Raw genomic sequence first — 27,858 nt, forward strand, 5'->3', positions numbered from 1 at the left:
GGGGAGCCTTAAAGGACCCGCCTACTTTTGTACAGTGCTAACCAGCTATGGAGGGGGTAAGAGGCAGTTGAGGCTTTTGGAACGGCTTGACATGCTAGGATTTGTGGTCTATATGGGCTGGCAGGTCACTAAGGGGCTTTTTCAACAGACTCTTCATCTGACAGTTGAGGAAACTGAGGCTCAGAGAGGGGAAGGTCTTGCCTGAGGCCATAAACAGACTGGAAAGAGAGCTGCCTCCACATGACTACTCAGCTCCTGAAGGGACAGCGCTATCTTTCTCTCCCCATCTTCTTTTCTTTGCTTAACATACTATTAAGGACCTCCTGTGTGCCAGGCACTGCCCAAGGTAGTGGTGAGCAAACAGGAATACTCCTGTCTTCTTATGCAGCTTCTGTTCCTTTGGTGGAGAAAGGTGTTAAACAAGCAAACAAGGGAACAGAAAAGGATAAAGCATTTTGACCTGTGTTAAGGGCTATGAATGGAGAGGATAGGGGATGTAGGTTAGATTGGGTGGTCAGGGAAGGCACTGTTAATTTGAGAACAGAGGAGTTAATATGCAGGTAGAGGCAACAGCATGGGCATAGACCCAGAGATGGGGAAGGAGCTGGGGCATGAGCTGCTGGAAGGAGGCCAGTGTGGCCTCAGAAGGTGAACTGTGGGCAAGTAGTGCTAGATGAGGTTGGAGACCTCGGTGGGTGCCAGATGTAGCCCACAAGATCCCTGTCAACCCAGAATGGTGGGAGAGGTTTGGCTGTAAAGGCCACACAGATTGGGGTTGGGGTCCTCTTCCTAGCTGTGCAACCTTAGGGCAACTCACTCAACCTCTCTGGGCCTCAGTTTCATTACCTATATGATAAGAATAATAACAGTACCTATCTCATAGTTGAGATTAAACGAAATGCTGAGTCTATAGTGTGCGTCACAGAGCTGGGCACAGGGTAAGTGTTCAGTGAACAAGAGCTTCTGGTCTTTGAAGTAAACTTGGGAATCAAAGTCCTGCTTCACCTATGGAGCTTCTAGGAGAAGGGCGTGGGACTCTGCAGGACGAACGGTGGCTGGAGGGGGGCCACCGTTCTTGTTTTGGAGAGAGCTGTGTGTAAACCTGCTTCCTCAGCTGTCAGTGAGTCCTCTAGCCTAACTCAGGGCTGGCTTGTTGGTTTTAGCTCTTCATTAAGTCCTTACTATGCAAAAATGAAAATGAATGTCAGTCATTTTTCATTTTTATCTGTACTGGTGGATGAAGTGCACAAACATAATGTTGAGTAAAGGAAGCCAGACTCAAAGAGTTCATACTGTATAATTCCATTTGTGTAAAGTTTGAAACAGGCAAAATCAATTAGATGTGCTAGAAATCAGAATAGTGGTTATTTGGGGGACTAGTGACTGAAAGGGGACGCAAGGGGGATGGGGATTTCTGGGGCATAGGTATTGTTCTGTTTCTTGATCTGGGTGTCTGTTTCACTCTTTGTTCATTTCATGAAAATATATCAAGCTGTACATGTACATGAACATTTTCCTGTACATATGTTATATACCTTAGCCAAAACCATGTGTTAACAAGCAAAGAATCTTTAACTCCACTTCCTGCCCTGGTCTGGTCCCTGAAGCACATGTTTTTGATTCTTTTGGAGGCCTTCTCTCTCCTTGTCCTACAAGTAAGAACATCTGTGAGAAAATCTGCAGAAGCCAGCTTTGGATGGGGACAGCGTGCCCTGGCGGGAGAGTCCTGAGCTCGACTGGGCCTGGCTCTGCACATCTCACCTGATTTCTGGCTCCCAGCGCTGAGTGCAGACACTTGGCTGTGCTCACGTGTTGGCAGCAGCCTTCTGGGGATGCTGGAGCGACTGGGGAAATGCTGGCCTGCAGATGCTGGTAGCCACCCTCGGAGAGTGCTGGGGAATACAGAGCAGGGCTCATAAAGAAAAACCCCTCGTTTTATAGACAAGGCTAAGGTCAGAGAGAGGAAGTGGCTTGTCCAAAGTCACATGGTGAACCAGTGATAGACAGTGGGGTGGACTGGAGGTCTGACTCCTCGTCTAGGGCTCTGGCCAAACCATTAGGACCCACAGAGCACAAACTCATTTTTTCCTTTAATTTGAATGCTTCTGAGGCGTGAGTAAGGGAGAATATATGATAGGGTGGTCTTTTCTGTTTGACCTTGCTGGTAGAGTAGCAGGGTCAGAGTTAGGAGGTGAGCACTTGGGAGGGGATGTCCCCTAGAGGAAGGGCACTGGTAGTTAGGTCCAGTGGTGAAGTGAATACTGTATGCCCAAGAATACAGGTAATTTAATGTAAGCAGCGTCAGTGGTTTCTTCCTTCCCAAACTTATATAGTTTCCTTTACTTAGATTCTCAGAGGTTATCGTGTTAACATAAAATCATTAAATGTCAGTGTTGGATTGGATCTCAACAAGAATTTAGTTCAAATCTCCATTTTATAGGCAAGGAAACTAAGGCCCAGATAGGGGAGGTAATTTTTGTAAGGTCACAGAGCAAGCAATATAGGAGGTGGGATTTAAAGAAGCTTTTCAACTATACTGTGCTGGTTTAAACAGACAGAAACTATCTGTAGGTTCATTTAACTGTTTTATCCTCAGTCCCCACCTCTCTCAGGGAGTTTCACCAGATCATTACCCCAAATGTCCTATCATCCCCTCCCAGCTCCCTGTTGGAGATAGCTGGAAGCCTTGCTACTTACAGGAGACTCACATATACAACCTAGGTGCTTACTGTATTTCCCCATGTATAAACGCTCCCATAGATAAGATGCACCCTAATTTTGGGGCCCAAAATTTGAAAAAAAAAATACTACATGAAGTTATTGAGCTCAAGTTTTATTCATCATATAATTCACACAACTCCTCATCTGTGCAAAAAAAGCAAGAAATGCAAGTAAAAAAAACACTACAACCATTGTATAAGATGCACCCAGTTTTAGACCCCAAAATTTCGAAAAATGACGCATCTTATACATGGGGAAATATGGTAACTTGAAGAATCTCCTTTTGTAGGGCCTGGAGCCTTGGACCAGGGAGGGATCCACTGTGCTCAAGCCTCATTTTTCCTGGGAGCTGAGGAATTTCTTGGGACAGCCATATTGAAAGGCCAGACCTGAGTCTCCAGTGGGGTCCTCTGTCATGAAGATCACTCACTGCACAATCAGCTTACCCTGGGCAACCTCTTTTGGGAGGAAAACAGAACCCTTCAGGAGATGTGTAGAGCTCAGGTTTACCCAGGCTGGGTGCTAGAGCAGTCTGGCCACAGAGTACAATAGAACACAACAATAATAGTTGTTTACCTGTCTCAGTCCCTGGGAAAAGGGTTTCCAAGGGAAAACAGTTTCTGAAGCAAAAGGGCTTTTACTATTTTTTTAATGAAAAAAAAAAATTTTTTTTTATTATAGAAGGGCTGCATGGCAAATGCCATAAAGTTATGATGAGTTAAAGTGAAAGGCAGAACCCCTCTGCTCTCCGTCTATGTCTCACGTCCACAGGTAGACTTTGATGATAATTTTCTTCTTACTTAGAACTTTGCTAAGTTACGCAAGTGTGTGCATGGACCCAGATGGGATCACATGACCATAAAAATCTACAACTTGCTTTTTTCACTCAGTGAAATGCATTGAATATCTTTTATACAGCCATGTATATAGATCTGTGAGACTTACTTTGGACGCAGGTTTTTTTAATAAAAAATTTCAGAAGACAATTTAAGCCAATACAAGATTAGCAGCCTTCACACAGCAGCTATTTTTATTCCTGCTTTACCTTCTAATCTTTCCACGGCTATTTCTCACGTCCACACATCCCCTCCTCTTTTGTGTGTACACATACACATTCCCCCAAGTGCTAAGCTATCAGAGGCGGGCTGGGAGACTGAGGCGAGCAGGACCAGCCTCATGGGGTGGAGGGTGTTGCCCGGGGATAACATTAGGCTTATCCTGGCTCACATTTGTTTGTATTGGGCCATCAACTCTTTAGAGCAGGGGTCGAGAGCCGATGGCTTGTGAGCCAGATGTGGCTCTTTTGATGGCTGCATCTGGCTCGCAGACAAATCTTTAATAAAAAAATAATAACGTTAAAAATATAAAACATTCTCATGTATTACAATCCATTCATTTCCTACCGCTCATGTTCATGGTTGCGGGTGGCTGGAGCCAATCACAGCTGTCCTCCGGGACAACACCAAATTTTTATTGGATAATGCATAACGTACACGGATTGTTGTATGGTTCTCACGGAATTACATTTTAAAACATGTGGTGTTCATGGCTCTCTCAGCCAAAAAGGTTCCCGACCCCTGCTTTAGAGGCACGTCCACATCAGTTCTCCCATTTTGAGTATCACTGCAGCACTGAGACAGAGGTCAGAGGTCCCAAAACCTTTGTCACTTCCCTCTGCTCTTGCTGTTCCTTCACTCTTTGAAAAATTAAAATTTTCCTTCAAGGTCCAGATCAAAGGCTGTCTCCCTGTCTTCACCTACTCCATCTTATCCCAGTCCCTTCTGTGGATTTAATTACCTCTTATTCTGGAAGCACATCGCCATTCAGTGCTAACGCCATCATATCTCATGTTACACAAAGGGTACACCTGGTCATCTTCCCCTCTGGACTGAATGTTCCTCCAAGCTTGGTTCCTGCATACTTCATCTTTTATCCACCCATTCCCCCGCCCCGCCGCCATAGTGTCCAGCCCAGGCCTTTTATACTTGGTAAGCACTTAGCTCCCATAGATACCCATCAGTTAAGTGCAAAGCTGTCTGGAACCCGCCTTAAGTTATATCTGAGGCAGAAAACAACCGCCAAGCCCCTGGCTCCCATAGGCCTGGGAGTCCATGAACATCCAGGATTCCCCAGACACACAGTGGGGAAAAAAACACAAAAATTACCTCTTTTTCCTGGACACGCATTCTTGAATTTAACCCCCATAACACCCTCAGAAGCAGCTATTATTCTCATTTTAGGGATAAAGAAACTCAGTCTCTAAAAGTTGGGAAAGGGGAATTCTCCTCAAAAGCTAATGCAACGAGAGATGGTGGAACAACCATGAGCTAATCGAGGGACCCTACAAACAAGTGCTGTTTGTTCAGAGGAGGAAGCTATTGCCCTGGGTGGGGCAGCTCCTGACAGGCTAATGTGGGGAACAGCAGGTAACCACCTCGAGGGAAGGCTGTGCCAGGGACGGCAGAGCGGCAGGCCTGGGCTTGGGCACGAGGGCATGGAGAGGCTCTGAGAGATGGGGCTGCCAGGAAGATAGGCGACTGCAGAGGGCCCTGGATGATTGAAGCCACCGATGAGGGGGAGAGGCGCTTTTATCACCCTTTGTTAGGAAAACAAAGCACAAAGCCACTCAAACAAAGTGGCTGCATTGCATACGCTTCAGTCAGAAGCTGGCACACGGAGCAAATCGCTTGCCCTGAGGGCTAGGTCTCATTGAGCTCAGTCTGCGTTATGAAAACTCCAAGAGCTGAAGAGAGGTGGGGAAAAGGAGGTGTGCAGTTGTTCGTATGGAAAATATTCAGTAATTAATAAATAACAATGCAAGAAAAACTCTGTGTTTCATGTATTCACAATTGTTCACCTCCTTTTGCCCCACCCTGTATGTGGGGCAATGGAATAAATACACTTTCTTTTCTACATATTTGTCGCCAGCATGTACTTTTTTATGTTGTGTTATTTTTTAACTCAATTTTTAAAAAGATTTTATCTATTGGCCCTGGCCAGTGGCTCAGTGGCTAGAGCGTTGGCCCGCATATGGATGTCTTTGGTTAGATCCCTGGTCAGGGCACACAGGAGAAGTGACCATCTGCTTCTCCCCCCCCCCCACCCCCTTCTCTCCCTCTTCCCCTCATGCAGCCAGTGATTCAATTGTTTTGAGCATGGCGCTGGGTACTGAGGATGGCTCATTGGTCCAAGTGGGTCAGCCTGAAGCACTAAAAATAGTGCAGTACTCAAACATCAGCCCCAGATGGGGTTGCTGGGTGAATCCCAGTCAGGGCACATGTAGGAGTCTGTCTCTCTATCTCCCCTCCTCTCACCAGAAAGAAGGAAAGCAAGCAAGAGAGAGAGAGAGAGAAAGAAAGAAAAATAAATTTCATTTATTGATTTTAGAGAGAGGAGAGACAGGGGTAGGGAGGAGTGGGAAGCATCAACTCAAAGTAGTTGCTTCTCATATGTGCCTTGAGCAGGCAAGTCCAGGTTTTCAAACTGGCAACCTCAGCATTTCAGGTCGACATTTTATCTACTGCACCACCACTGGTCAGGCTGACTCCATGTTCTTTTATTTATACCTTCCATGTATCTAGAGTCGATGTAACTTAAAACATTGTTTTTTGTTTTGAAATAATTTCAAATTTAATAAAAAGGTTTCAGAATAAGAGAACTTCCATACACCCTTTATCTAGATACCACAGTTTTTAACCTTTTGTCACTTCCTCCTGCTTTCGTTCCCTCTTCTCATCTTCTCCTCCTTCTGCTCCTCTCCCCCTCTTCTTCCTTCCCTCCCTCCCTCCTTCCCTCTTTCTTTCCTTTCTTTCCATCTATCTATTATTGTTTCTGAACCATTTCAGAGTCGGTTGCTAACGTTTTGCCTCTTTATCTCTTAATACTTTATTATGCATCTCCTACGGACCCGGATATTTTCTCTCATAAGCACAATACAATACAGTTTTTAAATTCAGGAAATTGAGCTCTGACATAATATTTCTATCCAAGCTCTCATTCTTGTTCCAGTTTTGTCAGTTCTCCCACTTAGAGTGCTTATGGCAGCTTCCTCCCTGCAGAACTAGATCTGGAGCATGTTGTATATTGCATCTCTTTGTCATGTCTCTTTAGGCTCCGTTGATCTGGATGGTTCCTTGGCCTTTCTTCGACTTTCATGACACTGATACGTATTTTTAAAGAATGCCAATTTTTAAAAAATAAATAGATATAGTATATAGTTTTGTTAACGTCATAGTATTCTTCTGTACAGACATTCCCAATTTACTTAACTTTCCCCTATTATTTCTCACTACTAAATGTAAGTGTTTCTGTGGACACAAGTTGTTTGATTTCCTTTCTCTACATTATTTCTGCTGGGTGTATTCCCAGAGGTGGAGTGCACGGTCAGAGGTTATGACTGATTTGTGTCATGGTTAAAATTAGAAATACTGAGCCAGTTTACCAGGCCACCATGCGCACCTACTTCCTCATGGCTTTGCCAACACTCACTGTTTTTGTGTATTTCTGATAGTTCAAGAGGTTTGTAAAGATACACTAGTGTTTTTGCTGTAGGGATATTTAAAGTGGTTGAAGTTTTCTGTGCTTCTCTCTTAATTCCAAACCTTATTCTCTCTGCTACTTTACCTTTTTTCATGGTATTCACATTTTATTTTAATTTAGTTATATTTTTATGGATAATGTGAAGTCCCGATAGCAGCACAAGTCAGGTAGGCCAGTATAATAACTCCCATTTTATAAATGGTGAAAATAAGTTCCAAAAAACTTACATGACCCATCAGGACCAGAGAGAGAGCTCTTCCCTGTAGATGGATGGACGGATGGATGGATGGATGATGTTTCCTCCAGCCAACACAGGTAAAGGGGATTAAGGTCTTTGGTGAATCTCAGAACTCCAGCGAAGGGTTCAACTTCTTTGTCTCTACTTTTAGAAGCTGGTGAGAATGGTTCTATAAGAAAGCTCTCTAGTCCTGGCTGGATAGCTCGGTTGGTGAGAATGTTGTCCTGATATACAAAGGTTGTGGGCTCAATTTCTGGTCAGAGCACATAGAGGAACAGATCGATGTTTCTGTCTCTGTCCTTTCCTCTCTCTCTAAAAATCAATCAATAAATTTAAAAAGAAAGAAAGCTTTCTAAGAGAGAGCTGTTGGGAGAGGTATGATTGGGAAGGGTTATGATATGAGAGCAAAGGAGAGAGCTGTTCCCCTGGTCTCCCCCTTGTTGGGGAGACCACAGTGGGGGGTAAGAATGGAGGCCAGCGGTAGGAGTTAGGCCCTGTGGTACCCATCACTGCAGCCGGAGGGAGGCACCCAGGGCTCGGGCAGTGCGGGAGGGAGGTCATGGGAGACTAGTTTCCAGGGCCTCTCACGGAGGTGATGGCTGCAGCCTTCAGTCTCTCTTCTGGAGACTGCCCAGACCCCAGAGCAGCCTCCAACAGGCTGTAGATGCTAGAACTTGAATCTGCAAGTGCTCCTACAACGTCCAGTCTGGGGGATGAAAACTATAACCCTGTGGCCAAATCTGTCTGCCACCTATTTGTCAATGGCCCAAGAGCTAAGAGTGTGTTTTATGGAAGACAGTTTCTAATAGATTTGATGATAGGAAACTCGAATTTTGGAACCCAGCTAAGCAAAATGTTATCTCCCCCCCCCCAAAAAAAAAAATCTTCTCATTGGAAGACTTGTATTACAAAAAAATAGACAAAACAAAATAAACCTCAATTCTTATTATGTAGTGTTTTTAATCTCATTAATTAAATATTTGTTCATATCTGGTTTTCTCCTTTGTTGTATGAAAACCTACATAATATCCTTGATTTTGCTTCTTGGCCCACAATGCCTGAAATATTCACCATCTGGCTCTTTGCAGAAAAAGTGTGCCTACTCGTGACCTACTTCGGTAGAGTTTACTATTTAAGCAGCAAAACTTAAAAAAAGTAGATGATTGTGGGGCGGGGGGTAGGATATGAACAGATCAAAGTGAAGGTGCAGTTGAGGAAAAGGAGAAAGAAGGGGTGTGCAGAAGTCCACTTGCCCCCATTCCCTCTCACACCCCTTGAGGAACCTCCAAGGAGCCCAGTTGCAGAACGAGGCCAACCCTGTCCTCTTCAGAGAATGCTGGGGTGGGAAGAAGGGAAGGGAGCTATCTGGGTATTGGGCATTGTCTTGTACTAAGCACAAGGTGGGCTGGGGCCATCACCTGGGTAATCCTCTTGCAGCCCTATGGGGCGGTAGGTATTTTTTTGGTATTTTTCCTGTTGTGTAGATGAGGAAGTGGAAGCTTAGAGAACTTCACCAACTTGCAAACTTTAGTGTCAGAGCTGGGATTTAAACCTGTGACTTCTGATTCCTGCTCCAGTATTCTCTTTGAGGTACCAAGCTGCCTAAGATTTTCTTTCTGCCTGTGACCCTCGGGTCCCCACCAGAGAATAGAGGAAGAGGTTGATACTACTCTTTAGGGCTTTTGGTGGTTTTTGGACAATCTGCTGGGAGCCCGGTGGTCCTGTGTCTAATCCACTGCCAGAGCTGGCCCTGCCTCCCTGCCCACTTGCTGTCAGCCTCTAACCCTGAGGCCTCACTCAGGACCCTAATCTTGAATCCTGAGCTGCTGGTAACTTGGCCACAAGGCCTGGAGGATAATGAAATGTCCTTTATACCCTGGGATGAGGTTTATTTGGCACTGTGGGGACAGGGCCCATCAGCCAGAAAGGACAGCTTAGCTGCTGAGGGGCTGCAGTGGGCTCTAGGAGACAGTGTTCCTGCTAGTCTTGGAGGAGCCCCTGCCAACAGAGAGGAGACAGGGCGAGGGGGAGAAGGGCAGCTGAGGGAGGAGGCAGGGAAGGGCACTGAGCCATTCCTGGCAGGAGGAGGGGCTCAGGGCTGGAGGCTGATGAGCCTGAGCCTAGTGGTGACCACCCTGGGCATTTGGAGCCACCAGGCCCCAGTTTGACCCTGGCTGTACTACTGTGAGTTGTCGGACCTCGGAAGGCAGTTTTGTTCTCATAGGCCCTTTTTCTTCCTTGTAATAGTCCCTATCTCACTGGGTTGTTAAAATACTACGTGTGGAATCTGAGTCTCTTCATGTTTTTCATCCTTCTGGGGTCTCATCATTAATGTCAAAACAGGAAAAATGAGCATTCCATTCCAGGGCAACAGGAAGTCCTGTTCCAGCCCTGACTTCTGGTTCCCCAGGGAGTGCTCACGCCCTCCTCCGCACCTCCTTTGAGACAAGGCTGACCTCTCTCTGTGACCCTGTCTCAGACATGAACTCAGGCCGATTTCTGAGTGCCTCCCTCACCACTGAGGCTGCTTGAAGGGTAAACTGAGTTTCATGTAAGGCTTGGGGGCAGTGAGAAGAATTTTGGCACAAAGAAGGAAACAGCTTAAAGCTGGAGACAGACACCTCTGCTTCTTGACCCCTGACCTCTGTCATGATGCTGGGGCATTCCAGGACCCTGCCCGAGGCCCCAAACCAACTACCATCCTTGCTACTTACCACCCAAGGGAGACTCTATTTCTTCCACAGTTGCTACCTCTGCCTCAGTGGACTCTAGGTCTCTTTCTTCAGGAATCAAAAGCCCTTTAAAGTTTCTCTCAATCAAAAAGCCATCTCTGACTTCCCCCTCATTCCTGCCATGTGGGATGTGCCTAGCAAATGGTCACAGACATGGACATCATTGTGCAAAAAGCCCAGCAGTCAGTTGCTTTGAAGAGCTCACAGGGAGGAGCTGGGTTGGGCAGCTTCTCCTCTGTTACCTCATTTAATCAGTGAGATTCCCCATGTAGGATAGGCAGCAGGTGGGAAGTCATCATCCACATTTTACAGATAAGAGGCGCAAGGACCCAGTCCCAACCTTTGAGACCACGGAGGTCAGATGGAGAGGAGATAAAGCTGGATGGAGTGTCCACAGGTATTTGTAAACACAGGTCCAGCCCTGGCCTGTTGGCTTAATGGTAGAGCATCATCCCAGTGTGTGGATGTCCTGGGTTTGATTCCAAGTCAGGGCACATAGGAGAAGCAACCATCTGCTTCTCCACCCTCCACTTCCCCTTTCTCTCTCTCTTTCCCTCCCACAGCCATTGCTTAATTGGCATTGGTCAAGTGAGTTGGCCCTGGCGCTGAGGATGGCTCCATGGAGCCTCCACTTCAGGTGCTAAAAAGAGCTTGGTTGCTGAGCAACTGGCCCAGATGGGCAGAGCATGCCCAATGGGGGGCTTGCTGGGTAGGTCCAAGTTGGTAAGGGTGCATGCGGGAGTCTGTCTCTCTGACTTCCCTCCTCTCACTTAAGAAAAAAAACCCCAAAACCAAAACAAACCAAAACAAGAAAACCATACAGATCCAAAGTAGCAATCTTTTTTAATCTTAATTTATTGTGTTTACATAGATTCTAGTGTTGCCCAAATGCATCTCCCCCTCCCTTGTATTCCCCTCAACATCTCCCTTGCCCCCCTCCGCATGGTGTCCTCCCCCCTTCCCTTCAGATTTATCCCATCCTATTATCCCCTTTCCCTCTGTCCTCTTTTTCTCTGGTGCCTTTGATCCTCCTCTGTGTCAATTCTGTTCCTCAGTTCACATTGTTCATTGGATTCCTCAAATGAGTGAGGTCATATGATATTTTTCTTTTTCTGCCTGGCTTATTTCACTTAACATAATAGTTTCCAGGTCCATCTATGTTGTCACAAAAGGTAAGATTCCTTCTTTTTCATGGCCCCATAGTATTCCATTGTATATATATACCACTGCTTTTTAATCCACTTGTCCACTGATGGACACTTGGGCTGTTTCCAGATCTTCGCTATTGTGAACAATGCTGCCATAAACATGGGGGTGCATTTCTTCTTTTGAATCAGTGATATGGTGTTCTTGGGATATATTCCTAAAAGTGGGATGGCTGGGTCAAAATGCAGTTCCATTTTTAATTTTTTGAGGAATCTCCATACTGTTTTCCACAGTGGCTGCACCAATCTGCATTCCCACCAGCAGTGCAGGAGGGTTCCCTGTTCCCCACATCCTTGCCAGCACTTACTATGCGTTGTTTTGTTAATGAGTGCCATTCTGACTGGTGTGAGGTGGTATCTCATTGTGGTTTTAATTTGCATTTCTCTAATGATTAGTGATGTTGAACATTTTTTCATCTGTCTATTGGCCATCTGTATGTCTCCTTTGGAGATTGTCTATTCATTTCTTTTGCCCATTTTATGATTGGATTGTTTATCTTCCTGGTGTTGAGTTTTACAAGTTCTTTATAAATTTTGGTTATTAACCCCTTATCAGACATACTGTCGAATATGTTCTCCCATTGTGTAGTTTGTCTTTTTATTCTGTTCATATTGTCTTTAGCTGTGCAAAAGCTTTTTAGTTTGATATAGTCCCATTTGTTTATCCTGTCTTTTATTTCACTTGCCCGTGGAGATAAATCAGCAAATTATATTGCTGTGAGAGATGTCAGAGAGCTTACTGCCTATGTTTTCTTCTAAGATGCTTATGGTTTCACGCCTTACATTTAAGTCTTTTATCCATTTTGAGTTTATTTTTGTGAATGGTGTAAGCTAGTGGTCTAGTTTCTTTTTTTTTGCAGGTAGCTGTCCAGTTTTCCCAACACCATTTGTTAAAGAGGCTATCTTTACTCCATTGTATGCTCTTACCTCCTTTGTCAAATATCAATTGTCCATAAAGATGTGGGTTTATTTCTGGGTTCTCTGTTCTGTTCCATTGATTTATATGCCTGTTCTTATGCCAGTACCAGGTTATTTTGAGTACAATGGCCTTGTAGTATAACTTGATATCAGGAAGTGTGATACCTCCCACTGTATTCTTCTTTTTTAAGATTGCTGAGGCTATTCATATTCTTTTTTGGCTCCATATAAAATTTTGGAATATGTGTTCTATATCTTTGAAGTATGTCATTAGTATTTTAATTGGTATTGCATTGAATTTATAAATTGCTTTGGGTAATATAGACATTTTAATAATGTTTATTCTTCCTATCCATGAACACGATACATGTTCCACTTGTTTGTATTTTCTTTGATTTCTTTTATCAATGTTTTATAATTTTCTGAGTACAAGTCTTTAACCTCCTTGGTTAAATTTATTCCTAGGTACTTTATTTTTTTGGTTGCAATAGTGAAGGGGATTGTCTCCTTAATTTCTCTTTCCGACAGGTCTATGTTGGTGTATAAAAATGCCTCTGATTTCTGAGTATTAATTTTATATCCTGCCACGTTGCTGAATTCATTTATCAGGTCCAGTAGTTTTTGACTGAGACTTTAGGGTTTTCTATATACAGTATCATATCATCTGCAAGTAATGATAGTTTTACTTCTTCTTTTCCAATTTGGATGCCTTTTATTTCTTCTTCTTGTCTGATTGCTGTGGCTAGGACTTACAGAACTATGTTGAATAAGAGTGGTGTTAGGGGGCACCCCTGTCTTGTTCTTGATCTTAAGGGAATTGCTTTTAATTTTTGCCCATTGAGTATGATGTTGGCTGTGGGTTTGTCTTAGATGGCCTTTATCATGTTGAGATATGTTCCCTGTATTCCCACTTTGCTGAGAATTTTGATCATAAATGGGTGCTGGATTTTATCAAAAGCTTTTTCTGCATCTATTGAAATTATCATGTGGTTTTTCTCCTTCCTTTTGTTTATTTGATGAATCACATTGATTGATTTGCAAATATTTTACCAGACTTGCCTCCCAAGAATAAATCCCACTTGATCATGATGTATGATTTTTTTCATATATTTGTTGGATCCAGTTTGCTGAAATTTTGTTGAGGATTTTAGCATTTAAATTCATCAGGGATGTTGGCCTATAATTTTCTTTCTTTGTGTTGTCTTTGCCTGGTTTTGGAATCAGAATTATGCTCGCCTCATAAAAGGAGCTTGGAAGTCTTCCTTCTTCTTGAATTTTTTGAAATAGCTTGAGAAGGATAGGAGTTAGTTCTTTGAATATTTGGTAGAATTCACCTGTGAAGCCATCTGGCCCAGGGCTTTTGTTTGTTGGAAGTTTTTGATAACTGTTTCAGTCTCATTTGTTGTAATTGGTCTGTTTAGGTTTTCTGATTCTTCCAGATTGATTTTTGGAAAATTATATGTTTCAAGGAATTTGTCCATTTCACCTAGATTGTCTAATTTTTTGGCATACAGTTCTTCATAGTATTTTCTTACAATCCTTTGTATTTCTGTTGTGTCAGTTGTTATTTCTCCACTCTCATTTCTAATTTTATTTATTTGAGTCCTCTCTCTTTTTTTCTTGGTAAGTCTGGTTAAAGGTTCATTGATCTTGTTTACCTTTTCAAAGAACCAGCTCTTGGTTTAATTGATCCTCTATTTTTTTTAGCCTCTATGTCATTTATTTCTGCTCTGATCTTTATTATTTCCTTCCATCTACTACCTCTGGGCTTTACTTGCTGTTCTTTTTCTAGTTCTTTTATTTATTTATTTATTTATTTATTTATTTTTCATTTTTCTGAAGCTGGAAACAGGGAGAGACAGTCAGACAGACTCCCGCATGCGCCCGACCGGGATCCACCCGGCACGCCCACCATGGGGCGACGCTCTGCCCACCAGGGGGCGATGCTCTGCCCATCCTGGGCATCGCCATGTTGCGACCAGAGCCACTCTAGCGCCTGGGGCAGAGGCCACAGAGCCATCCCCAGTGCCCGGGCCATCTTTGCTCCAGTGGAGCCTTGGCTGCGGGAGGGGAAGAGAGAGACAGAGAGGAAAGCGCGGCGGAGGGGTGGAGAAGCAAATGGGTGCTTCTCCTATGTGCCCTGGCCGGGAATCGAACCCGGGTCCTCCGCACGCTAGGCCGACGCTCTACCGCTGAGCCAACCGGCCAGGGCTCTCAGTACTGCTTTTGCTGTGTCCCATAAATTTTGAGTTGTTGTATGCTCATTATCATTCGTTTCTAGGAATTTTTAAATTCTTCTTTGATTTCATTGTTAACTCATTCGTTGTTTAATAACATGTTATTTAGTTTCCAAGTGTTTGAGTATTTTTCAGTTTTTCTGTTGTGGTTGATTTCTAGTTTCATGCCATTGTGATCAGAGAAAGTGCTTGATAAAATTTCAATCTTCTTAAATTTGTTGAGACCCCTTTTGTGCCCTAACATGTGGTCTATCCTAGAGAATGTACCATGAGCACTTGAAAAGAATATATATTCTGCTGCATTAGGGCGAAAGGTTCTGAAGATATCTATTAAATCCAGTTGAGCTAGTGTGTCCTTTAAGTATGCTGTTTCTTTGTTAATTTTCCTTCTTGAGGATCTCTCTAGTCATGTTGGTGGGGTATTGAAATCCCCTACTATTATAGTTTATCTCACCCTTTATATCCATCAAAGTCTGCTTTATATATTTAGGTGCTCCTATATTAGGTGCATAGATAGTTATAATGGTTATATTTTCCTGTTGAATTGCTCCCTTTATCATTATGTAGTGACCTTCTTTATCTCTTTGTTTTAAAGTCTATTTTGTCAGATATAAGTATTGCTACCCCAGCTTTATTTTCATGTCCATTTACATGAAATATTTTTTCCATCCTTTTACCTTTAGTCTATGTGTATCTTTTGTCTTGACGTGTGTCTCTTGTAGACAACATATGTATGGGTCCTGTTTTCTTATTCACGCAGCTACCCTATGGCTTTTTATTGGATCATTTAATCCATTTACATTTAAGGTTATTATTGATATGTAGTTATTTATTGCCATTTATTCTTTAAAGCTACATTCCTCTTTTACTATATTCTTGTCCCCCTTTGTTCTGCTTACAGCAGGCCCCTTAACATTTCTTGCAGCATTGGTTTGGTTGTAATGAATTCCTTGAGTTATTTTTGTCTGAGAAGCTTTTTAATTCTTCTTCAATTTTAAATGATAGTCTTGCTGGATAAAGAAGTCTTGATTGTAGGCTCTTGTTCTACATTACTTTGAATATTTCTTGCCATTTCCTTCTGGCCTCAAGTTTTTCTGTTGAGAAGTTAGATGTCATCCTTATGGGGGCTCCTCTGTAGGTAATAGACTGCTTTTCTCTTACAGCTTTTAGTATTCTTTTTTTTATCTCTTAGCTTTGGTATTTTAATTATGATGTTTCTTTGTGTAGATTTCTCTTTAATGGAATTATCTGTGCTTCTTGAACCTGTGTGACATTTTCTTGCATCAATTTAGGGAAGTTTTCAGCTATGATTTTATTGAACAAGTCTCTATCCCTTGTTCTTTCTCTTCTTCTTCAGGAACCCTTATGATGTGGATGTTATTTCTCTTCATGTTGTCACAAAGCTCTCTTAGAGTTTCCTTAGACTTTTTGAGTCTCTTTTATTTTTGCTGCTCTGCTTCCGTGGCTTCATTATCTTGTCCTCTAACTCACTGATTCGATCCTCAGCTTCATCCATCCTGCTTTTAATTCCTTCCATTGTGTTCTTCATTTCTGATATTGTATTTGTCATTTCTGACTGATTCTTTTTTATTATTTCAATGTCCTTTTTTTATACTTGCTATCTCTTTATTTAGGTGCTCATTATGTCCATCGATTGTTGTTCTAAGATCTTTAGATCCTTAACAATCCTAACAATCATTATTTTAAACTCTGCATCTGGTATTTGGTTATATTTGACTCATTCAAGTTCTTTTCTGGGGATTTCTCTTGATTCATTTGGGTTGCATTTCTCTGCCTTCTCTTTTTGTCTATGTATAAGAAGGGTGTGGCCACTGTAGTCCAATGGGTGTGGCCTCTGTGTTCCCTAGATGTGGTCTGTCTGCAGGCCCGTCACCCCCTCTGCACTGACTTGGGCGTTGGTAGGGGTGTTGCTGGCCCGGCCCACTGATCAGTCGCTGTGGTTTCTGCCTCTCCTCTTCTGGTAGGGCCGTGTTCATGTGCCGAGGCTACAAGCCCTGGCTGGCCTTGGCCTTCACCCTGCTGCTGTGGACGGGGCTGTGCCCATGCACTGCACAGAGGCCACAAGCCTTGGCCCCCGTGGGCAAGGCTGTGCACTTATGCTCAGTTGCGGGTTTCTGCCATTCTGGTTCTCACCCTGCCCTTGTGGGTAGGCTGCGCTAGTGCACTGGGCCACAGCCCCAGCTCCGCAGGTGGGGCTGCACTTCCACACTCACCTGCAGGTCTCCGCTGGTTTCCCAGCTTTCACCTTGCCCCCGTGAGCAGAACTACAGGCAGGACCACTCTTGCTCACCCTGCCTGCAGCCGTGGATCAGACTGTTTTCATGCACCACTTCTGTCCCCATGGTTGCCTTCAGTCTCCGCTCACACAGTCCTCAGTAGTGGCCGGCTGGGCTTCCCCCCCCCACCAAACAGACTGTGCTTCTGCATCCTGCTGCCTCCTACCCTCTGGCGAGCACTCAGCAGTGTGGATGGGGGTGCTGCAACTCAATACTGTAACCCTGATGGCCCCCACCTTCTAAGCAACTCTGCTCTGAGTGTAGCAGGAGAAGTTCTGTTTGGCTGGTGATCTGCTTCCCTTTGCTGGTATTGCTGGTTCCAGGGGAAATATTCACTTTAGATTTGGGGAGTGACTCAGCCCAGGGGATAGGGTGGCTGTCCCTCAAAGTGTTTCTCCCTGTGCCTCCTAGATTACACTCTCTTCCTGCTACTCCGGTCCTCTCATCTCTCCCTGTCCCCTGGAGTCCCGAGTGAGTGGTTTGATAGAGGTTTTCTGCTCAGTCCTTTTAAGAAGAATCCTGGGTCTGCCCTGGCCGGTTGGCTCAGTGGTAGAGTGTCAGCCTGGTGTGTAGGAGTCCTGGGTTAGATTCCCAGCCAGGGTACACAGGAGAAGCGCTCATCTGCTTCTCCACCCCTCCCCCTCTCCTTCCTCCCTGTCTCTCTCTTCCCCTCCCGCAGCCAAGGCTCCATTGGAGCAAAGTTGGCCCGGGCGCTGAGGATGGCTCCATGGCTTCTGCCTCAGGTGCTAGAATGGCTCTGGTTGCAACAGAGCAACGCCCCAGATGGGCAGAGCATCGCCCCCTGGTGGGCATGCCGGGTGGATCCCAGTTGGGTGCATGTGGGAGTCTGTCTGACTGCCTCCCCGTTTCCAACTTCAGAAAAATACAAATAAAAAAGAAAGAAAGAAAGAAAGAAAGAAAGAAGAATCCTGGGTCTGAGAAATCTGTCTCTTTCTTGCAAACAGTATCCTGGCTTGTTTTGCAGCTACATACTGTCCATACACCTCTTCTAGGCTCTGGGGCTACAGGCTGGGGCTTTGTTCCTTGGGCCCAGGATCCTCCCTTCTCCGCTAAACTCACTTCCCACCACCTGAGTCCCTCCAGGCTGCCAATCTCTCCCGGGAGCTGGGCAGCCCTGTCCACATTTCCACTTTTCCTACCATTCTCAGTGTGGCTTCTTCAATGATCTTGGTTAAAGGGTCCTTATAGTTTAGTCCAAAGTTGCTTTTTCCAGATGATGGTTCTTAAAATTAAGTTGTAATCCACTTTGGTTCTGGGAGGTGGAAGTTGGTACGTCCACCTACTCCATCACCATCTTGCCTCTCCCAAAGTAGCAATCTTATAAAGATTTCTTTAATTGATGAGAGAGAGAGAGAGAAATATTGATTTGTTGTTCCACTTATTTATGCATTATTGGTTGATTTTTGTATATAACCTGACTGGGGATTGAACCTGCAACGCTGACATATATCAGGATGATGCTCTAACCAACTGAGCTACCCGGCCAGAGCCTTGAAAAGATTTCTTCAAGATTTTATAAAACATCTTAGATCCAACTAACTCTGCAGAGTTTCCAAAGTTTGGGGTTCTGAAATTCTTTTTGATGTCTCATCTGAGCTCTGACATAGGATGCTCCTGGGTCCACACATGTCTCTGAGAAAATGTGAGCTCCCTGCAGGTGAGGAAGCACTGTAGACCCTGGCTAGGTTGGCCTGGCTCCACAGTACACCACCTTTTCACAAGCCCTCCAGTTCCTCATGTTGCTACCTTCTAGGAAGGTCGGTGGCTGGGCCATGCCATCTCTTTGGGCAGCTGAACCGCTCCTCTCCAATACACAGCCAAGAATTTGTCCTTCAGGCTCAGGTTCAAATCTGGGAATGAATACTAGCTTTATTATTAAGTACCTGTGTGACCTTGGACATGTTACTTCATCTCTCCGAGCCTTGATTTTTCTTATCTGTGAAGTAGAAATCATACCACCTACTTTATCAGGCCAGTATTTAAACTTAGCTTACTCTTGACTCTAGAGGATTGAATGAGATTATGACTGAGACATGCAGCACAGTGGTTGTCATCCTGGAGAGTACATCTGAGTCACGGAAGCAGTTTAAAATGAACACACACATGCATACAGGCCAGGGTTCAGATTTAGAAGGTTTGGGGTATAGAATGTACAACTGGATCCAAGGTCATTTCTTCAAAATGGTACTTGAGATACATAGTAGGCTCTTAGAGATATTGGTTTATCTTTCTTCCTTAATAACAAGTCTCTGTCTGGTTATATTATTTTTTTATAATGCAAAAACAGATTTAGTTGTATGTATAGCAATGAGTATTATTCTGTCAAATGGAGGTCAAGATTCTTAATTAGCTGACTTTTAGACCTACTACAATGGGCAAACTTGCTGTGTTGCCTTCAGATTTTAAGTCTTTGTACTTGACACTTCAGCAGGCTTTTTAAATGGGCCTTCCCGCTGGGCCCACTTTTCTAATTTTTTTTTATGATATACAAGCTGGTGAACCCGATAGCCTGTGTTCCTCTTTAGTTTCTCCAGGTGCTTTCCTGTGAAGCGTTAAGGGTTTCACTTTTGCAGAGGCTAAGACCTTCTGTCTTGCTCGTGAACATGTTTTTCAGCTGCAGAGCAGATTCTAAGCTTGTCTGCCAGTTCCTCAGTTACCTATATCAGGCCTCTTAATCACTGGAAGGCAGATTTTGCCCTAATGTTTTCTTAGATATCTTAGGAAATGCTTTGCATGTCCCTGTTCACCTCAGCTTGGTCTTCAAAGGATGCAGCAAAAAGAGAGGCTTCCGTGTCTTCATTGTAATAACTGGCCATTGGTAAATAAGCATCACTGACCTGCAGCTCATAAGATGCCACTTTACTAATAGCAACCCTACACTCTTCAGAGAGGAGGCTCTGGACTGGAATGCCATCTCAGCATTAGAGAAATCCAGGCATAAAAAATGCTACCGAGGCTCTTCTGTTATCTTTACTTCTTTCCCTTTGCTGACACTAGACCCCTGCTGGGATTTTTCTCAAGTCCACTCCCACTCTTCCATGGTGTCTACCACACTCAACCTTCCTTTCTTACTAAAACTATCCTCTTTTCCCTTCTCCCCAGGCTCCTACCAGTGCCCTCCCCCATAGAGCTGAGCTGAGCTGAGTTGGACCTTGCACAGGGATGGCCCCTGATCGGAACAGGAATGGTCACATGACTCAATAGTGATGGACTCATTGGCTAGCTGGTATCCTATGAGATGGCCAGGCTGAAAAAGCCCTGCCCACTAGGAGCAGTGGTAATTAGCTCAGACAGCTTCTCTCCGAGACTTGATGCAGAATGTGAAGAGGAAATGGAGCCGCCACTGAAGAGAGATTCCATAAGCTGATTCCTTGATGGCCTCTAGTTTCTCTTCCCATTCTTCCAGAGGATGCTTCAACCAGTAGTGCTACCGGGCGAGGGCTTCACTTCCCACATTCTTGTCGGTATCCTTTCAGTGACTGCCTTCCCCTTGAAGAGCCTGGGAGCTCACTTTTCCTGTTTTATCTTCATCTCACCCATCCATGGATCCTCCAGTTCCATAGGTGCTCAGGTTTTGCTTCCTCCCAGAGGTTGCCCTGATTGCTGCAGCTCTGTTGACTGCAGGCGGGGTTGGGCGCACTTGTTCTATGTCCCAGAGTATGTTGTGGGTTTTCTTTTTCTTTTTTCTTCTTTCCCAAGTGAGAGGAGGGGAGATGGAAGACAGACTTCCGCATGTGACTGAACCCGAATCCACCTGTCAACTCCCTTCTGGGGCCAATGCTATCTTTAGTGCCTAAGGCAGAGGCTCTGCCTCAGTGCCTGGGACCAATGTGTTAGAACCAGTTGAGCCATGGTTGCAGGAGGGGGAGGGATGGAGAAACAGATGGGCACTTCTCCTGTGTGCCCTGACTGGGAATCGAACCCAGGACATCCACATGCTAGGCCAATGCTCTACCCCTGAGCCAACTGACCAGGGCCTATTGTAGGTTTTCTAGTTGTCATTATTTGCCTTTGAGTCTCCTCCCACCCTCTTCCACATTACCCCTGAAAAAACTACTGTAGAGAAGCTCTCAGTCCAGTGAGTTTTCTGATCACAGGATCTGGGGGTCATTCTCTTTTATTTCCCGGTGACTTACACAGTGATAGTCATATAGTAGGTGCACAATAAATGTTTGAATGAGTTCTGGTTTCACTTGGCTTCTATTCTGGGGTCTCTATTCTGGCTTTGCACTTTGACCTTAGTCTGGTTTCTCCTCCTTTCTGGTCCTTTTCATAAGTCTACGAAATACCTGTCAAGCATGTCTTAGGTAGGAGATGCTATGATGGGCACTAGGGTGGGGAGGGAAGTGGGTGAAAAGATAAAGTTTCTATTTTGAGGAGCTTACAGAGAGATGGCAGAGGTGAATGAGCAAACAAATTAACATATACAAAAACAACCCATGAGAGTATCAAGCTCAGCGGCAGTTCAACAGCAGTCAGAACACAGTGCAGCTGAAAAATATCCAGAGAATACATGTGATACCAGTTCAAAACCTGGCTACCTCCATGCTGGCACAGCTGGAGAAAATTTTGGGAGGTGGGAGCTAAGTGAGGCACTGAAGGATGGGTGGAATTTGGATAGGCTGAGCAGGGAGGGTTGGCATTCCAGGTATAGATGGACTGAACCACCTAAACGGACAAGATAATGCAAGGTATGTTTTGGTGGGTGGGTCCCTAGAAGCTGGATGACAGGACAGGCAGGGAAGCAGTGAATAAGCCCCGAGTAGCAAGCAGAGGATGGATAGACATCTAAGCCAGCCATTAAAGTTTTAATAATATTGGTCACAGGGGTAGGGGGGAATGGTAGAGAGGAAGGCTATGGAATGATTTAATTGTGCTTTTTTTTTAATTTTTTTACTTACATTGAAAACGTTTAATGTATATTTCATACGCTATATAGAACAAATAGCTATTTAAATATTTCATGCTCAGGAGTTTGGACTTCATACTGGTTTTGTGCTGGAAGAAAGGTTAATGGGATTGGATGGAGAAAAGGGCATGGAAGGTGGGCCAGGGAGTGAATCGCTGTAGAGAATGGGAGTTGATGAGGACCTGGAAGCGTCACAAAGGAGGGATGAAGCCCGTCACTGCCTTCATGCAGGAAAAAAGGACTCAGTGAACCCTTGCTGAAGGATTAGTAAGTTAGGATGACAGCAGCTAAAAGGGAAGGGAAAGAGGTGGTGAGGATTCCATACTGGTACCTACAATGAGTCTCCCCTCTCTTTTGACAGAAAAATTTTGGCAGAGGTACCAAAGGATTTGGAAAGAGTCACTTGTCATCACACCACTAGAGACTGGAGGGCCCCACAATACTGTCTATCTAACCCCTTCAATGTACTGTGAGCTCTTTCGAGGCATTTAAAAATGTTAAGTAGTCTGCTCTTCACAGAAGTATTCACCATGCACAAGTTCTCCTTTTGGGGCGTTCAAAAAAATGACTTGTCTTTTAAAATGTCTACTCTTTAGGGAACTTTGTTGGGTGAAATGAAGTATATTTGCATGTATTATATTGCAAGCCTTCATTCTAGCTAATGCTGGCCTTTGGAAACTCTTCCTAAATAAGAGCTTCCAAAAATAAGTCTGGGGAAACCTTGCCTAATGCTTGGAAGGAAAAGACCATTAACTGAGAACAGAACTGAAACTATTTAAATGTTAATAGTTGCAGATGCTCATTTAGGAATAACAGTGTTGTACATACTCTTTTCTCTCTAAAAAACTTCCCATAGCCAGCACCTAGAGAATTGCCAAGACTCTTGGTGATATTAACCAGCATTTGGATGGTTACTCTTGTAAAACTATATGTACTCTGTGCACACAGCTGTATGTCTCTAATGCATTTACTTTCCCTGTTTGTTGTCACCTAGGTTTCCTCTTCGCAGGGTAAGTGCTTCCAAGGCCAAGGCCAATGTCTAAGCCATGTCTCCTCTATATTCAGTCTAATACAGAGTCAGGAATAAGTGGCTGGCAGATTACACTGAAGGTTGTGGCTTAGTTCCATTATTTTGTCCACTCTACCTGTCCAAACATATCTTTCAATACTTCCAAACCTTTCTCCCCTGTACCTGCTGTCCACATCTTTTAGTGAGAATTTCTTTTCCTTCTTCTGAGCACCTTTCTCATCTCCCTTCCTGTTTTTCACTAGTTCTACCCAGCCCTCAAGTCTAGCTAAAACACCTCCTTTCCCTTTGAAGCCTCCCCATGAGTACCACCCCAGCCATCTTTCCAGCTTCAGGCACCCATAGCTCTTAGAGTCTGTGCCTCATACATAATTCTTCTGAAGCAGAAGGTTTTCTAGAGGTTCATTCTGTATCCCAAGCCAGGCTGCCAGACCCTTGAGGGCAGCGGCCAAGCTTTATCTTCCTTAGTGTTTTCACCACCTCTAGCATAGCGCAGGATGCACAGTAGGCATTCAGCAACACAGGGGCCAGTGCACGTGCTCAGCCAGCTGAGCCTCGAGGCCTTGGGTTTGGGTCTACAAGCCCAGGAGCCAGTAGAAGTGCAGCAGCACCATTTTCATCTCGGTTCTGCTCACACGACCTTCTTTGTTTCCTTGCTTGGAGGGGGCGGGGCAGGGGAACAGGCCAAGTGTGCAGAGCTGTTTGACATCTCAGCAGCTGTACAGAATGCTCACTTATTATCCCTCTCATGTACCAGAATCGCCCCCACATCAGAGCTTCTTCCTGCGCTGGGTGAGGCTAGTGACTTCTGTCTTCTTCCTGCTCCCCCAGGAAGTGGCGGAGCCTGGCTCTGCGAACCCAAGTGGAATATCTAGTTCCAGGGAGAGAAGGTACCAGGGCTTCTCTCTTTGTGGACAGGGCCTGATCTCAAATAAGGAGATGAAGAGAAGTCCTATTGCCATGGAATTTCCAGATCAGGGTTGCGGCTCTTCTTGGGACTGAGGAGCAGAAAGACTCATCTATGGCATCTGAGCCATCAGCCATGGACTTGGAGTAAAGAACTTGATTCAAGTCCCAATATGTTGTGTGGCCTTAGGTAAGACACTTTTCTTCTCATGGCCATGCAACACTTCGGTGGTGCAAGTGGGACCTGAATGCAGGTCTCCCTCCTCTTTCTGTCTGCTCTTTCTCTGCTCCTCCACAGACACCGCGGGCATTGGGTCTCACACCAAGTTCCTTCTTTTCCCTTTCGACTGTTCCTGTTAGTACCTGAGGTGCTCTTAGGAATAGGGGCTTTCCTCCAGAGGTCTGCTGTCAGAGATCTATCCCCAAACCACAATTCTCCCATATTTTCTTTCTAGAGATACTTTCCTTTAGGTCTTGGATTTCTTTGGGGCTCCCCCATGGGTCTGCCTCTTTTTTTTTTTAATTTATTTTATTTATTTATTTTTTACAGAGACAGAGCGAGAGTCAGAGAGAGGGATAGAACGGAGAGATGAGAAGCATCAATCATCAGTTTTTTGTTGGGGCACTTTAGTTGTTCATTGATTGCTTTCTCATATGTGCCTTGACCATGGGCCTTCAGCAGACTGAGTGACCCCTTGCTTGAGCCAGCGACCTTGGGTCCAAGCTGGTGAGCTTTTGCTCAAACCAGATGAGCCCGTGCTCAAGCTGGCAATGTCAGGGTCTCGAACCTGGGTCCTCCACATCCCAGTCCAACACTCTATCCACTGTGCCACCGCCTGGTCAGGCGAGTCTGCCTCTTTTGACACCTGCAAAGAGATTCTTCCCAGAAGAGTTGGGCAAAGTAGCACTGCTTTGGTGAAGCAAGTGGTACCTTCCTGTAGCTGGGCTCAATAAAAATCTGTCACAGAAATACATGAATAAAGGAATGAATTCCAGTAAGAAACATGATAATAGATGATGCCACGGTACGACCTCAATCATCACTGTAAGAGACCAGGCCAGTCTTGAAAGTAACCACCTCAGATCAGCACTTGCCCAGTTTAAATCAGGCTGGGTTCTGTGGGTTCTGTGCCCACTGCTGTCTCAGCTGCTTCTCCGTGTTGATGCATCCAATGATACCGTGCAATGAGCGGGTGCTGGCGTGGGAGTGCAGGAATCCCGGCTTGGTTTCTGGAGCTACATGTGCTTAGGCAAGTCCTTCCCTGCACAGGGCCTCAGTTTCCCCTTCTCTTATTATCTAAAAGCCTTCCACCACTTGCCTCCTGGACTTTATGGTTACGTGAGGCATCCTTGCTGGGCCAGAGCAAACCTGTTCAGCCAGTGCCAGCGTCACTCACCTGGCAGTGTGGCCGTGGCACAGTAAAGCCTCTGGTGCCGCTGAGACTGCTGCTGCTGACATTAGGCAGGGACGCTTAGCACCAAAAGTTGTGTTCAGGGCCTGTTTTAGCAACACTGCTAGTAAATATTGACTTGCTGGCATGAAAATGGAAAGCAGAGATGACTGCATTAGCTCACTCCAAGGGTAGAAGTTCACCAAGGCCTGATAAGACAAGATATAGTTATGCAACGTGTAGGTGTGTCACCAACAAATAAGGTGTTTAGGGGGGGGAGAGTGGAACACAGGACAAGGAGGCTTCACAGGCAGGCAGTCCATGGCTGCTGTCCTGTCGGCTTGGCTGGCCGCTTCTGCTTCGGTTTGTTTTTAAACACCTTGAGGCATAGAGAAAAGTGACTGGAAGGAAATATGTCAAAGCATTTACTGTGACATTCTCTAGAAATGGTGAAATTGCACTAATTTGATTGTTTTCATATGCTTTTTCTATTTTCCACATTGCCTTCAATGATCACATATTATTACATACTTTTGTAATCAGAAAAGGGCAATACATTAGAAATAAAATATTTTTCTTTGGAGGGTCTGGACTTCCAGAATCTTCCAGGTCCCTCAGCTCATTGTGTTTTGTCTACTGGACATTGTATTATATATTAACATAGCTGTCAAGAGAAAAGTCCATGTGAGAGAAGTTATTCTAAATAAACCCTGATCCATGTGTGTTTACTTAATGATTTGTACACATGAAAGCAGAATGTGGTGGAAAACATTCCAATCGCTTGAGATTTCAGGATTTTTTTTTCTAAGTAAATAAACACTTACTGCTTTGAGTGCTTTCTGTTTGCTTTCTGTTTGCCATCCCTGCACTCCACAGTGTTCAGGCCCGGCGTGGCCCAGAACTGGGCAGGTCTGAGAACAGGGAACTTTGATAAGTGGTTACATGTGAGCCGAAGCGAGGCAGAGCCAGGTATGGAGGAGGGACTCGACCTTAGAATTTGTAGCATGGGGGTGGGGGTGCCATTATACTAATAATTACCACTGATTAACCCTTTGAGTAGTACAAATGTTCATGTACATCCTTGGGCCTCCTGACCGTCCAGAGTATGATCGTACAAAAATTTTTATTTTAAAAATGTGTAAGGCAACATTAAAAAAAAAGGCAAATGTATGTTTTCCTTGTTTCCATAAATTGGTTATCAAACATGATTTTAAGTTAATAAAACTCTAACTAATTTCATTTTTTGAAAAATAACTCACTCCCAGGGGTCAGCGAGCATGAAAATAACTCACTACTTAAAGGGTTAAGCACCAACCATCTACCAGGTGCCTTCCATATATTTTTACAAATATTTAGAAAACTTTGTTTGGTGTTTTTCTCTTTTTCTCTCTCTTTTTAAACAAGAGACAGAGACAGAGAGAGAGAGGAAGGGAGAGAGATGAGAAGCATCAACTCATAGTTGTGGCACTTGAGTTGCTCACTGATTGTTTCTCATATGTGCCTTGACTGGGGGGCTCCAGCTGAGCCATTAACCCCTTGCTCAAGCTAGCGACCTTTGGGCTCAAGCCAGCAACCATGGAATCATGTCGATTCATGTTGACATTCCCAAGCTCAAGTCAGTGAGGCTGTGCTCAAGCTGGTGAGCCCACACTTAAGCTGGTCACCTTGGGGTTTTGAACCTGGGTCCTCAGTGTCCCAGGTCAATGCTCTATCTACTGCACCACTATCAGTTAGGATGTGTGGTGTTTTTCACATACTGGTAGACCAATCTGCCAGAAATTTTGTGCCAGTTCCTGAAAGAGTTAACCACCTTGATGTTGTATGAAGATTATAGACTCAATAACCTTAGTCGAACTTGCTTACGCTCAGGGTGATTTCTGCCTCAGTGGTTCCCACATGTAAAAAGGTTGAAAACCACTGCCCATGGTTCTCATGGCCCCTTTGGGCCTGCTGAGTCACCCCAGAAGAACAAAAACACCCAGTCTGGGTTCATGTTTAATACATTAGGATCCCATCTGCAGCTACTCATACATGTCTTTGCACTTACGGCTGCCCGTTCCCCCACAGACCCTCAGTCCTGGCTGGAGGCTGCACGTACCTTGTTAGCTCCGGCTCACTTAGGAGGGTTCTGTTCTCTAGGGCAAAACCCTAAATCACATGAGAGGTAGCCTGGTGTGGTGGAAAAGTAAATGCTCTGCAGCCAGGCAGGCATGGGTTTGCACCCAGGGTCTGCTGCTGATTGGCTTGGGAGCTTTGGAGAGGTGACTCACTGGTCCTGGTTTCCTAATCCCTAAAAGGCGGCTAAAACAGGTGAGCATTCTCTGAGGACCCTTCATGTTCGGACTGCTTATGCTATGGGAGGCCCATTGTTGGGGAGCAGGAAACTGGAGCAGGGGGTTGTTGCATCAAGGCCTGTGGGTGATTGTTCTATAGGCCTTTGTACCTGGTTCATTAAAACAACAGTCGGGGAGTCTCACGGTTGTTTAGCTTTTTAGCTAGATTAGCAGAGCTGATTTGCGAGTCCGCGGCAGCGATCGCCTCTTTGGGCTCGCAGGTCCAGTCCTCAGAGCCCTGGGAGCCAGCCGTGAGCCTCCCTTCCTCGCCTGCCTCCCCTGGAGCTTTCTCTACCTGCAGACTGTAACTGGAGAATAATGCTGTGTCTGCCCCCATCGCAGGGGAAGGCCTGCCTTCCGAGAATGAATGAATGCCTTGGAGTT

The 27,858-nt window shown here is 44.8% G+C and overlaps 1 protein-coding gene and 1 pseudogene across 4 annotated transcripts in view; one reads left to right on the top strand and one right to left on the bottom strand.

Moving 5' to 3' along the window:
- Window positions 1-27,858, top strand: part of DAPK2 (death associated protein kinase 2) — a 132,408-nt gene that overhangs the window by 10,057 nt on the left and 94,493 nt on the right. The gene's annotated exons all lie outside the window — the stretch shown is intronic.
- LOC136375885 (uncharacterized) lies at window positions 670-27,811 on the bottom strand (annotated as a pseudogene).

This window comes from Saccopteryx leptura, chromosome 6 (assembly GCF_036850995.1).
Source record: "Saccopteryx leptura isolate mSacLep1 chromosome 6, mSacLep1_pri_phased_curated, whole genome shotgun sequence".
Lineage (NCBI taxonomy): Eukaryota > Metazoa > Chordata > Mammalia > Chiroptera > Emballonuridae > Saccopteryx > Saccopteryx leptura.